The sequence below is a fragment of the Hyperolius riggenbachi genome, chromosome 6 (assembly GCF_040937935.1).
Source record: "Hyperolius riggenbachi isolate aHypRig1 chromosome 6, aHypRig1.pri, whole genome shotgun sequence".
In the NCBI taxonomy this organism is placed as follows: domain Eukaryota; kingdom Metazoa; phylum Chordata; class Amphibia; order Anura; family Hyperoliidae; genus Hyperolius; species Hyperolius riggenbachi.
In genome coordinates, this window is record NC_090651.1 from 210,907,428 (window position 1) to 210,920,811 (window position 13,384).

Sequence of the window (13,384 nt, forward strand, 5' to 3'; positions counted from 1 at the left end):
TTTAAATACTATTTCATGAAAGGAAAAATGGTGTAAGAAATATTTACTGACACACAAAAAAATATATATTATACGGCATAAAGAAGCAAGTCAAACTAAATGTGTGCAAAGGTTAAGGGCTCCTATCGTAAACATTCAGATCATATTTTACCCAATTCAAGTGTAAACCAAGCCATACATTTTTACATATAAAATCAGATTGCTCAAATATAAGCTGAGAGGGTCTTTACTTCGCATCAGGTCGATTGGGTGCACTTTGCGGCAGGTGTTTCGTAGATGCCAGTGCAAATAGTGGATAATGGGGGCCTAGTCAGTGATTTGGGCAATGCTCTTTAATAATAATAAACATGCAGACGCTATATTGTTATGACCCAAAACATTGGTGATTGTTTCAGCAGACAATGTGCCATATAGACATGCATGTTTGTATGTACTGTACTACACAGAGAAGAGGCATAGAGCAATAGGAGACCTCTCCCCCACTATTCCTTTAGATTGTAAGCTTGCAAGGGCAGGGCTCTCTCGCACTTTTGTGTCTTGGAATTTGTTACACATTTATTCATATTTTGTCACTGTAATTACCATTTCTGTATTTTGTACCAGCTTTGTATTTCGTGAATTGCTGTATACCATATATTTTGGCACTTTATAAATTAATAATAATAATGCATGAGGATATTGGCAGATAGCTGAAAAGATGACTCTGGAGGACATAGAGCTGCAGAGCATGGATGAAAGACATTAGATTGTCACTGAAACAATCACAAATGATCGTTTTGGTTTGGTTTTCTATGCCTTTACTGGGCTCACACCCTGTCTGGGTGCAAAGTAACCACATAACATGAGCAAAATGACATTTCAGAAGCATTTAAAAAACATTGGGACAGGTTTTCTAAGGCCAGGTTCACACTGTACCAGATGAAAAACTGATTCTGTAAAAACGGATCCGTTTTCAATTTCAGACGGATCAGTTTGTTATGTTGGCACCAGTTTATTATCCATTTAATCCATTCCTTGCATCGCCACCCACTTGGTTTAAGGCCTGCGACCCACTGCAAAGTGCTATCGTAATCGCTAGCAATTTGTGGTAGCACTTTGGAAGCAATTTTGTAAGCGATTTCCCTGCTCCTATGCAATACATTAGAATGGAAACGCACCCAAAATGCTGCATGTCCTGTGTCTGCGATGTCCCTAATCACAATCGCTCCAGGGGAATCAGTGCAATCCAATTACATTGTGTGAAGTTTAGAGGGGGTCGCAGCCAGCACGCAGTACACAGATGTATAAAACAAAATCCGTTTATTGTGCAGTAGAAATAAACAGCTTCAGTTCAGCAGTAATAAGTGGAAAATAACAGTTCAGCTTACTTCAGCTTGGTAAGATAAAGTCCAGCAGGTTCAAACAAAAGTTCATTTTCATCAGGCCAACACCATACAAACAACAGAGCAGGGTATGGTTTGGCTTCCATCAGATACTCCAATATTCCTTGTCAGGAAATTTCCATAGCATACATGCTACTCCTTCAACACCTCACCTCACACTGCTTGTGAGGCTGCTTCTTAAGCATAAATTTGCATCTCATCAATACCATAATTAGTGAGACTCAGCCCCACTGACAACCAGGTGTGTACCTAGGTGGGATGGGAAGGCCCGCCCTTCCTTCCCTCCCATCCCAGGAGTCCGGCCCTGAAAAGAAAAAACCAAGCAGCAACTGCTTGCTGCTAAAATCCGGACTCCCTTCCTAGGACCACACAGGGTTTTAAAGTGACCACAGTCCAAATACCGGGGAAATATACCTCCCATCTATTACCCAGCCCCGATGGCCCCTACATATCCCCCCCCCCCTCTGCCTCAACCCCGAGGCGGTGGAGGCACATAGACCCACTAAACAGTGGACTCGGGAAAGGGCATCAGCGTTCTGGTGCACTTTACCCGGCCTATGTTCCACCACATAGTTGAATTCCTGGAGAGAGAGAAACCACCGGGACACTCTTGCATTCGTTCCTCTGTTTCTTTTCATCCACGCTAGCGGGGCATGGTCAGAGATCAACCTAAATTTCCTACCCAATAAATAATAGCGCAGGGAGTCTAGGGCCCATTTAATGGCCAAGCATTCCCTCTCCACTACCGCATAGTTTCTCTCAGCGGCCGTCAGTTTCCGACTGAGAAAACTATGGGATGTTCTTCTCCATCAATTACCTGTGACAGAACCGCCCCCAACCCAACATCTGAGGCATCTGTCTGCACTACGAATTCTCGAGTGAAATCGGGGGCTACCAGGACAGGGTGACTACATAATGCCGATTTCAGCTCCAAAAACGCTTTTTCTGTCTCTGCGGTCCACTGTATCATCATTGACTTCCGGCCCTTGGTCAAGTCAGTTAGGGGAGCTGCGAGGGAAGAAAAATTGGGAATGAACCGTCTGTAATAGCCCACTATCCCCAAGAAAGCTCGAACCTGTTTCTTACTGATGGGGCGGGGCCATTCCTGGATTGCCTTAATTTTGTTAATTTGGGGTTTTACCAACCCCTTTCCAACAATGTACCCCAAGTACTTTGCTTCCTCCATACCTAGGGCACATTTCTCGGGGTTCACTGTAAAACCCGCCTTCCTTAACGCATCCAGGACTGCTTGAACCTTGGGAAGGTGAGACTCCCAGTCTGAACTGAAAATTACGATGTCGTCTAAGTAGACCGACGCGTATCTTTGGTGTGGACGCAACATTCTGTCCATGACTCTCTGAAATGTGGCGGGGCGGTCTGTAACCCAAACGACATTCTTTTATACTGAAAATGGCCCTCAGGTGTGGAAAATGCCGTTTTTTCTCTGGCTTCTTTGGCCAAGGGTATTTGCCAATACCCTTTGGTCAGGTCTAATGTGGTTATTTAGCGGGCTGGGCCTAACCTTTCTATCAATTCATCCACACGGGGCATGGGATAACCATCAAATTTGGAAATTTCATTTAATTTCCGGAAATCGTTATAGAATCGCAGAGTTCCGTTTGGCTTGGGTACCAACACGATCGGGCTTGACCATTCACTCTGCGACTCTTCAATGACGTCTAATTCTAACATGCGCTTCACTTCCTCTGACACCGCCTTTCTGCGGGCCTCCGGGATACGATAGGGCCTGACAAACACTTTAGCCCTGGGCTCAGTAACAATGTTGTGTTCCACCATACCCGTGAGTCCAGGCAAATCCGAAAATACCCCTTTGTTTCTCTGAAGAAACTCTTTTACTTGTTGGACCTGGGATTTGGACAGAGTGGGGGCTATTTTCACATCCTCAATGCTTATTTGGGGTACAACACTCACACCCACCCTAACCGGAGCGGTCTCTCTCTCTTTCCAGGGTTTTAACAGATTGACGTGATACAGTTGATAGGGTTTCCGTCTCCCTGGCTGATGTACCTTATAATTCACTTCCCCCACTTTTTCAACGATCTCGAAGGGACCGTGCTTCTTAAGCATAAATTTGCATCTCATCAATACCATAATTAGTGAGACTCAGCCCCACTGACAACCAGGTGTGTACCTAGGTGGGATGGGAAGGCCCGCCCTTCCTTCCCTCCCATCCCAGGAGTCCGGCCCTGAAAAGAAAAAACCAAGCAGCAACTGCTTGCTGCTAAAATCCGGACTCCCTTCCTAGGACCACACAGGGTTTTAAAGTGACCACAGTCCAAATACCGGGGAAATATACCTCCCATCTATTACCCAGCCCCGATGGCCCCTACAATTGGTAAAGGGGTTTGGGAAATCGCTAGTGATTGAAAGTGATCCCAAAACGCTGCCAAAAACACTCTAGTGGGTCCCAGCCCTAACTGTCACCTTCACATTAGCATTTTCTCTGCCACTGCTGACATTGCGGCTCGGGTCCACTGCATGGGAGATTCAGTGGTATATAGATTGGAGCCCCAGAAGAAGCATTGAGGCTGCCTATTGAATTGCAACAGATCAATGGGAATCCTCCCTCAAACTAGGGAGGATTCTCATTGGTCTGTTGCAATCCAATGAGAGTCTGATGCTTTTGATGGGGCTCAGATACTGGAACTTCTCCCATGCAGTGGACCAAGCAGCAATAGCAGAAGACCCAAATGTGCCAGCAGCAGGTTAGTAAAAAAAAGTGAGAAAGTATTGTGGCAGCCAGCGTAGTAAGAACTGACACTGTCTGTTTTTGTCTGCATTCACATTTGATTCTGCCAGCAGCCGCTTTGTCTGTCAAATCCAGAAAAGTTGTCCAGGACCTATACTTCCTTGATGGAACAGATCAAATGGATCTGTTCTGAACACACTAATGCAGTGGTCCTCCTCAAACTATTGCCTGCGGGCCGAATGCGGTCCCCCGAGGCATTTTCACTTGCCCCCAACACACAATGTATAACTTATAGATGTGGCCCACTGCACCTTTAAATATTGGCAGCCCGCATACAGAATGGCAGTGTTAGCCCCACCCATCCACATACTGTAGAAGCCAGCGAGAAGTCATTCGCTGGTTTCCAATCCATTTCTGTATCAGGTGACAGTGACACTGCTGTCCAACTGGACGGCAGGTTATCACCTGGGTAATGCTTCACTGTCTGGTGCACAAAGACGTTCTTCGGGCGGCCCATAACTGAATGGCTGCTGCTGGGAGGTCTCCTCTGGGCATGACTGGGGGAAATCAATACCTAGATTTCATGTAATGTTTTTCAACATAATTTTTGTGTATGTTCCGCCCCCCAGCAGTCTTAAAGCGGACCCAAACCAAACATTTTTTTAATTCAAAATATTTAGTTGCACCACTCTGACACATACAAAGATAAATAAACACTCCTTCAAGCCTATGAGCATTTCAGTGCATGCTTTTCACCCATCTCTTTGCATAACTAGGGTTATACAGGTGGCAGCCATTAGCAATTCCTCCATTGCCGGACACCACCTACTCCAGCATTCTGTCCCAGCAATATGAAAGGAAGGAGAGGGGTTCCTCCAATAAATGTAAAATATTTTATATTTGTCATCATGCAGCTGAAAAAAAGGCTGCTATTTATTATTATAAGTTAGAAAATCGATTTTATTCCTGAAATCTTGTATTTTTAATTTGGGTCCACTTTAAGTATGTTGACCCGGCCCTTGAGCAAAAAAGTTTGGGGACCCCTGCACTAATGGGTAGCAGGAAAAAAAAGCGCCGGTGGCTAGTGGATGACAAGGGTGCCGCCATACACCCTAATGCATTTATCGTTAATACAGTGCCCAAAGCAGAAAAAAAGGTGTTTGATAAATATCGTTAACATTAGAATTTAAAGGTTTTTTTTAAATATGTTATCGTTTTAGAAACTTGCAATGTTATAGTTTTTGTCATATTACATAGTTTGTATGTACATATTTTACGTTATCAAATATGTTATCGTTTCTGTGTATGTAAAGGTATTTGTGCAGGGGGGTGGTTAGGGTTAGGCACCACTGGGGGGGGGGTGGTTGGGGTTAGGCAAAACCAGGGAGGTGGTTAGGGTTAGGCACCACCAGGGAGGTGGTTAGGCACCACCTGGTGGGTGGTTATGGCTAGGCACCACCAAGGGGAGTGGTTAATGTTAGGCACCACCAGGAGAGGGTTCTGTGTGAGTAGGGTTAGGTTCAGCTGTATTGTTGTATTATGCAACGATTTTTGAAGTTAATATCTTTTTGTTTTCATCTCCCGTCTGTTTTCAAATGGTATTTATCATTAACCAATTTTGTTAATGATGTTTATCCTTATTGAGATTTTCACGCAAAAACGAGATCGATTTCGTTATAGTTTAGCGCAAAAATTTGCGATCGCGCGCAATGCGAAAATTCGCGCAAAAACTACCGTGCTAGCACTTACCACTCTTTTGTGAATCAAGCCCTTTGCCTGCATAAAGTGCGTTACACTTTTTATTAGTTATGTCGTTTACATAACACCCTCTAAAATGTATGTATACTGTCTGTGCTCATAAATGTTACAGCAGTTTAGTGAAAACAACCCATTGTAACAAAATCTCATGTTGCTCATGAGGTTCCCATAGTCATAATCTATAATATAATACCTTTACAATATAGTTATTTGAACAACATACATTTACAGACATTCTGCAGAGTGGCCTGTGGACACACAATGGAAAGCATGTCTGCCAACTGCAGGAATCTGAGCCAATTGCTGTGCTCCAGCAGTGGGTATAAAGAATACATGAGAGCCCTGTGGCGATAAATGATCCGATTCACTTTAATTTAGTAGTCCTTTTAAGAAATGCAATTTTTCTGGTCTGTCCTAATAGTAAGATGGCCTGGCCAGTCCAGCTGCTTCTGTCTTAAACGCTTCCCCAGCTGCACGGTGATGTCATCAGACAGAAGGGGCAAATCCTTTATATGGCTTTGGCATTTGAGTTGGCACAAGTATGTGGTGAGATCAATCGCTCTGCCTGTTACCCAGATGCTGAAGATCAGAAGCGTTTAGACGAAGAGAAAGAAACAGCTCTGGACTAAGACATTCATCTCGCAGACATTAAAATGTCAGCTGAAACCATTAAGAGGCTCAGCGTAAAGTCTGTGGGTAATAGAGAGCCAGATCCACTGATTGTAGCTGGGCCAGCTCTCAGCAGCATGACAGAAAAGAGGAGCTCAGTCTCATGGCTAATGGAGAGATGTGTGAATTTTTACAATTGTCTAAATTGAAAGGGAGCATGTAATGGTGTAGCATTATATACATAGTGAATATGATATGTTGCAAGCATAATGGCAGAAGAGTATACATATTCCCAATCCAGGGCTCCAGTATTGCCTTCCAATCCCTTCCCAAGACTGTAAGGTTAAACTCTACGGCCCAGATTTACTAAAGCAAGGAGACAATTTGCTGTCTTTCTTTATTATTATTATTTATTGTATTTGTAAAGCGCCAACATATTACGCAGCGCTGGACAATAAATATGTACAATGATACAAGAATGACAGACGTAACAAGGTTATACAATGTAGAATAAAGCTATACAAGGCAAATGTTACATGATCATGCGATTATGGGCTGGTGGGTAGGCCCAGTAATACAAGTACAGGCTGTCATAGGAAAGGAGCACACGATCATATAGCCTATACTAGGGAAGGGAGGACCCTGCCAGAGGCAGGGACATAATGCAGAGTGTACCTACACAGCTGGGAACACACAATAGCCTCAATTCAATAAGCATTGCCGCATTTGGTAATACAGAAAACAGCTGATTTTACCGATCACAATACCAAATGCCAATTCACTACACCTATTACCGCACTGAAAAGCAAAATTACCAACCAGTGAGGTAAATTACCAACTTGTGCAGTAAATACCTCAAGAAATCACAATTCACATAGATTAACGCATGAGTTAATGAAAAGTGTTTGGTATTTACCTCCAGCTCTGACCAGACGGTTACTCACTCTCTTCATGCGGTAACATATTGACAGACAGATGTAGCAGATAGCCAATGGGGAGAGCCAGGCAGCCAATAGGGAGAGCCACACAGTCCTTCTGCTCATCCTGATTTGGTCTGATACCCTGAAAGTCCAGCAGAGCAGTAGGAGGGTTTTCTGCATCCCGTTAGATGTGAATATCTGTATGCACTTAAACAGAAGAGCTCCCCCTGGTGGCTGCAGCACATCTAAAGGGATGCTGGGGATGCACTGGACAGGAAAACACCTGACTCATGCACACAGATTCCTGCCTGACCACTGACCTACTCCACAGCTGGTAAGTGAGACTTACTGAGCAGGCTTAGTGAAGCAAGCAGTATCTCTTTCTGCAGAGATCACCTGGCAAGACTAAAGATGTTGTAACCTGTGATACATTTCAGAATGTAAATCAGGGCGGGGAAAGATTTTACAATGGGTAAACACTAAGTAAATAATCAATTAATACTGTAGAAAAAATAAGCAATTTTATGTTATGTTATTTTCACCGCAGTTCCTCTTTAACCACTTGCCGACCGCCTACTTCATATTGGCGGCGGCAAAGTGGCAGCCCCAGGACCACGTAACGCAGAATGGCGTCAGGTCCTGGGGCACTGTTTTGCCAGGGATCGCGCGCTGGCATGCGCGCGCATCCGCCGGCAATAGGCTCCGCCCACCCGCGACGTCAACCCGCTGGCCAATCGGAAGCGCCGGCGGGTTGTTAACCCGACGATCGCCGGATAGGAAGCGTATAATACGCTTTGTAATGTTTACAAAGTGTATTATACAGGCTGCCTCCTGCCCTGGTGGTCCCAGTATCCGAGGGACCACCAGGGCAGGCTGCAGCCACCCTAGTCTGCACCCAAACACAATGATCTGCCCCCCCCTGCCCCCTGATCGCCCACAGCACCCCTCAGACCCCCCCTGCCCACCCCCAGACCACTGTTTGCACACAATCACCCCCCTAATCACCCATCAATCACTCCCTGACACTATCTATCAACGCTATTTTTTTTTTTAGTCCCTAAACTGCCCCCTGGGTGCTCCTGATCACCCCCACCCATCAGATTCTCCCCAGACCCCACCCAGACCCCCCCCCCCCCCGTGTACTGTATGCATCTATCCCCCTGATCACCTGTCAATCACCTGTCAATCACCTGTCAATCACCTGTCAATCACCCCCTGTCACTGCCACCCATCAATTAGCCCCAAATCTGTCCCTTGCGGGCAATCTGATCACCCACCCACACCAATAGATCGCCCGCAGATCCGACATCAGATCACCTCTCAAGTGCAGTGTTTACATCTGTTCTCTACTACCCATCAATCACCCCCTATCACCACCCATCAGATTAGACCCTAATCTGCCCCTTGCGGGCACCCAATCACCCGCCCACACGCTCAGATTGCCCTCAGACCCCCCCTTATCAATTCGCCAGTGCATTATTTACATCCGTTCTTCCCTGTAATAACCCACTGATCACCTGTCAATCACCCCCTGTCACTGCCACCCATCAATCACCCCCTGTCACTGCCACCCATCAATCAGCTCCTAACCTGCCCCTTGCGGGCAATCTGATCACCCACCCACACCAATAGATCGCCCGCAGATCCGACGTCAGATCACCTCCCAAGTGCAGTGTTTACATCTATTCTCTCCTGTAAACACCCACTAATTACCCATCAATCACCCCCTATCACCACCTGTCACTGTTACCCATCAGAATAGACCCTAATCTGCCCCTGCAGGCACCCAATCACCCGCCCCACACGCTCAGATTGCCCTCAGTAGGGATGCTCAAATTCGGCTTCGGGAGATATCCGGATTTTTGCTATCCGGATATCTCCCAGTAATGCTGTGCGGGCTGGGCGGGGGGGTCAAGCTTACCTCTCTGACGTCTTCTTCGGTCGTCCCTCAGCGCCTCCCACGATGCGCTCCAAGCGACGGTCACCTGATTACAAACACTTCCTCCTTCCAGGTTGAAGGAGGAAGTGTTTGTAATCACGTGACGCGCATGGAGCGCATTGTGGGAGGCGCCGAGGGACGACCGAAGAAGACGTCAGAGAGGTAAGCTTGACCCCCCTGCCCAGCCCGCACAGCATTACTGGGAGATATCTGGATAGCAAAAATCCGGATATCTCCCGAAGCCGAATTTAAGCATCCCTAGCCCTCAGAACCCCCCCCCCTTATCAATTCGCCAGTGCAATATTTACATCTGTTCTTCCCTGTAATAACCCACTGATCACCTGTCAATCACCTGTCAATCACCTATCAATCACCCATCAATCAACCCCTGTCACTGCCACCCATCAATCAGCCCCTAACCTGCCCCTTGCGGGCAATCTGATCACCCACCCACACCATCAGATTGCCCCAAACCTACCCTCAGATCACCTCCAAAGTGCATTGTTGACATCTGTTCTGCCATCTAATCACCCACTGATCACCCATCAATCAGCCCCTGTCACTGCTACCCATCAGATTAGACCCCTATCTGCCCCTAGGGCACCCAATCACCCGCCCACACCCTCAGAACGCCCTCAGACCCCAGCCCTGATCACCTCGCCAGTGCATTGCTTGCATCTATTCCCCCCACTAATCACACCTTGAGACACCCATCAATCACCTCCTGTCACCACCTGTCACTACCTAACACACCTACCCATCAAATCAGGCCCTAATTTGCCCCGTGTGGGCTCTTGATCACTCGGCCAAACCCTCAGATCCCCCTCAGACCCCTTTCCGATCACCTCCCCAGTGCATTGATTGCATCTATTTTCCCCTCTAACCACCCCCTGAGACACCCATCAATCACCTCCTGTCACCCCCCTAGCACTCCTATCCATCAGATCAGGCCCAATACAACCTGTCATGTAAGAGGCCACCCTGCTTATGACCGGTTCCACAAAATTCGCCCCCTCATAGACCACCTGCCATCAAAATTTGCAGATGCTTATACCCCTGAACAGTCATTTTGAGACATTTGGTTTCCAGACTACTCACGGTTTTGGGCCCGTAAAATGCCAGGGCAGTATAGGAACTCCACAAGTGACCCCTTTTTAGAAAAAAGACACCCCAAGGTATTCTGTTAGGTGTATGAAGCGTTCATAGAAGATTTTTATTTTTTGTCAAAAGTTAGCGGAAATTGATTTTTATTGTTTTTTCGCAAAGTTTCATTTTTCACTAACTTGTGACAAAAAATAAGATCTTCTATGAACTCGCCATACACCTAACGGAATACCTTGGGGTGTCTTCTTTCTAAAATGGGGTCACTTGTGGCGTTCCTATACTGCCGTGGCATTTTAGGGTCCCTAAACCGTGAGGAGTAGTCTAGAAAACAAATGCCTCAAAATGACCTGTGAATAGGACATTGGGCCCCTTAGAGCACCTAGGCTGCAAAAAAAGTGTCACACATGTTGTATTGCCGTACTCAGGAGAAGTAGTATAATGTGTTTTGGGGTGTATTTTTACACATACCCATGCTGGGTGGGAGAAATCTCTCTGTAAATGGACAATTGTGTGTAAAAAAAATCGAATATATGTCATTTACAGAGATATTTCTCCCACCCAGCATGGGTATGTGTAAAAATACACCACAAAACACATTATACTACTTCTTCTGAGCACGGCAGTACCACATGTGTGGCACTTTTTTGCAGCCTAACTGCGCTAAAGGGCCCAAAGTCCAATGAGTACCTTTAGGATTTCACAGGTCATTTTGCGACATTTGGGTTCAAGACTACTCCTCACGGTTTAGGGCCCCTCAAATGCCAGGGCAGTTTAGGAAACCCACAAGTAACCCCATTTTAGAAAGAAGACACCCCAAGGTATTCCGTTAGGAGTATAGTGAGTTTATAGAAGATTTTATTTTTTGTCACAAGTTTTCGGAACTTGATTTATATTGGTTTTTTTTTCACAAAGTGTCAATTTCCGCTAACTTGTGACAAAAAAAAAATCTTCTATTAACTCACCATACTCCTAACAGAATACCTTGGGGTGTCTTCTTTCTAAAATGGGGTCACTTGTGGGGTTCCTATACTGCCCTGGCATTTTAGGGGCCCTAAACCGTGAGGAGTAGTCTAGAATCCAAATGTCTCAAAATGACCTGTGAGTAGGACGTTAGGCCCCTTAGCGCACCTAGGTTGCAAAAAAGTGCCACACATGTGGTATTGCCCTACTCAGGAGAAGTAGTATAATGTGTTTTGGGGTGTATTTTTACACATACCCATGCTGGGTGGGAGAAATATCTCTGTAAATGACAATTTTTTGATTCTTTTTACACACAATTGTCCATTTACAGAGATATTTCTCCCACTCAGCATGGGTATGTGTAAAAATACACCCCAAAACACATTATACTACTTCTCTTGAGTACGGCGATACCACATGTGTGGCACTTTTTTGCACCCTAACTGCGCTAAGGGGCCCAAAGTCCAATGAGTACCTTTAGGATTTCACAGGTCATTTTGTGACATTTGGTTTCAAGACTACTCCTCATGGTTTAGGGCCCCTAAAATGCCAGGGCAGTATAGGAACCCCACAAATGACCCTATTTTAGAAAGAAGACACCCCGAGGTATTCCGTTAGGAGTATGGTGAGTTCATAGTAGATTTTATTTTTTGTCACAAGTTAGCGGAAAATGACACTTTGTGAAAAAAAACAATTAAAATCAATTTCCGCTTACTTGTGACAAAAAATAAAATCTTCTATGAACTCACCATACTCCTAACGGAATACCTTGGGGTGTCTTCTTTCTAAAATGGGGTCATTTGTAGGGTTCCTATACTGCCCTGGCATTTTAGGGGCCCTAAACCGTGAGGAGTAGTCTTAAAACCAAATGTCGCAAAATGACCTGTGAAATCCTAAAGGTACTCATTGGACTTTGGGCCCCTTAGCGCAGTTAGGGTGCAAAAAAGTGCCACACATGTGGTATCGCCATACTCAGGAGAAGTAGTATAATGTGTTTTGGGGTGTATTTTTACACATACCCATGCTGAGTGGGAGAAATATCTCTGTAAACTGACAATTGTGTGTTATCATTTACAGAGATATTTCTCCCACCCAGCATGGGTATGTGTAAAAATACACCCCAAAACACATTATACTACTTCTCCTGAGTACGGCAATACCACATGTGGGGCACTTTTTTGCAGCCTAACTGCGCTAAGGGGCCCTAAGTCCAATGAGCACCTTTAGGCTTTACATGGGTGCTTACAATTTAGCACCCCCAAAATGCCAGGACAGTAAACACACCCCACAAATGACCCCATTTTGGAATGTAGACACTTCAAGGTATTCAGAGAGGGGCATGGTGAGTCCGTGGCAGATTTCATTTTTTTTTGTCGCAAGTTAGAAGAAATGGAAACTTTTTTTTTCCTTTTTTTTTGTCACAAAGTGTCATTTTCCGCTAACTTGTGACAAAAAATAAAATCTTCTATGAACTCATCATGCCTCTCAGTGAATACTTTGGGATGTCTTCTTTCCAAAATGGGGTCATTTGGGGGTATTTATACTATCCTGGAATTTTAGCACCTCATGAAACATGACAGGGGGTCAGAAAATTCGGAGATGCTTCAAAATGGGAAAATTCACTTTTTGCACCATAGTTTGTAAACGCTATAACTTTTACCCAAACCAATAAATATACACTTAATGGTTTTTTTTTTTATCAAAGACATGTAGCAGAATAACTTTCGCGCTCAAATGTATAGGAAATTTTACTTTATTTGAAAAATGTCAGCACAGAAAGTAAAAAAAGTCATTTTTTTGACAAAATTAATGTCTTTTTCGATGAATATAATAAAAAGTAAAACTCACAGCAGCAACCAAATCGCACCAAAAGAAAGCTGTATTAGTGACAAGAAAAGGAGGTAAAATTCATTTAGGTGGTAGGTTGTATGACCGAGCAATAAACCGTTAAAGCTGCAGTGGTCTGAATGGAAAAAAAGGCTCTGGTCCTTAAGGGGTTTTA

The 13,384-nt window shown here is 44.9% G+C and overlaps 1 protein-coding gene across 1 annotated transcript in view; it reads left to right on the forward strand.

Annotated features, from left to right (window-relative positions):
* Nucleotides 1–13,384, forward strand: part of BARX2 (BARX homeobox 2) — a 103,421-nt gene that overhangs the window by 75,275 nt on the left and 14,762 nt on the right. The gene's annotated exons all lie outside the window — the stretch shown is intronic.